Source organism: Mastomys coucha, unplaced genomic scaffold (assembly GCF_008632895.1).
Source record: "Mastomys coucha isolate ucsf_1 unplaced genomic scaffold, UCSF_Mcou_1 pScaffold23, whole genome shotgun sequence".
NCBI classification, from domain to species: Eukaryota; Metazoa; Chordata; class Mammalia; order Rodentia; family Muridae; genus Mastomys; species Mastomys coucha.
Window position 1 is genome coordinate 108,460,420 of NW_022196906.1, and position 1,158 is coordinate 108,461,577.

The 1,158-nt window shown below is 42.5% G+C and overlaps 1 protein-coding gene across 1 annotated transcript in view; it reads left to right on the top strand.

Annotated features, from left to right (window-relative positions):
- The window catches only part of Dync1li1 (dynein cytoplasmic 1 light intermediate chain 1), a 36,880-nt gene extending 36,076 nt beyond the window's left edge, over window positions 1-804 (top strand). Inside the window, exon 14 of the mRNA XM_031343737.1 lies at window positions 426-804. The gene's annotated coding sequence lies outside the window, so the exon portion shown is untranslated. The remainder of the gene's footprint in view (window positions 1-425) is intronic.
- Window positions 805-1,158: the final 354 nt, after the last annotated feature.

Here is a 1,158-nt window from a genome sequence, read left to right on the forward strand (position 1 = left end):
GGTTTTTCGAGACAGGGTTTCTCTCTGTAGCCCCAGCTGTCCTGGTACTCACTCTGTAGACCACGCTGGCCTCGAACTTGGAAATCCACCTGCCTCTGCCTCCCAAGTGCTGGGATTTAAGGCGTGTGCCACCACCGCCCAGCAGTGGCTGCCCATTTTTAAAAGAGGAGCTACACAGAAGAAAGACAGTTTTACATTATGTAGAATAACTGTTTGCATTGCCATTCTACAAAAGGAAGAAATTTTGATTTTTGAAAAAAAAATCTCCAACTGTTTAAGACTGCAGTAGAACTAGGTGATCCTGTTTCCTAGGCTGTATAAGCCATACAGGAGCATTTAGGGAAGGGAATACGTAATTTTGGCAGTTGATTGACTCAGAAGTCTAAACTTGTTTTAGGTAAGACTATTCCAATCATTTTTTAAAGATACCATGTTTTTCTGAAGAAGACTGATCAGTTGTCAGATTTCGCACACCAACCAACAGTTGTGTAGTGACACCTGAAGTGTGCTGAGAAACTCCCACAGTCTCGCACTCCGTGATCCTATCTGCCGCCATCAAATGGACCAGAACCATTGGCCAAGATGTTCCTTTAATCAAGAAAAAGAAAGCACACCGCCTGGGGGTGAGAGATGCAGAGGTTATGAACACAGAAAAGAGAACCGGCTTTGCAGTTGTCTATACATACATATATATATATGTATATGTATATATATATGGCTCTGCCTTAATATACTCCTTTTTTGTTCATGACTTTCAACTGTAATCAGTTAATAAAGTATTTATTCTCTGCATTCAGGGTCAAATAGCGTGTCGCCTTTTCTTATATTCCAGTTTGACTTGTTAGCAAAGGAGTGGAGTTTGTTAGTAATTTGAAATGTTTGACTTAGTAGGATACTAAGCGTTCTTTCTCAGACAAAAGAGCAGGTGAAATTCACTCACAAGTTTGTTGATTTGGGAGTGCTTGATCAGCCTTCTCCCACAGGCATGGAGAAGTACATGGAGTTCTCCCACGGGCATGGAGAAGTACATGGAGTTCTCCCACGGGCATGGAGAAGTACATGGAGTTCTCCCACGGGCATGGAGAAGTACAGTAGGTTTGTTTTGTGGTTTGTGGGGACAGGATGCCATATGTCTTGTGGGACCTTTAATTCACTGGG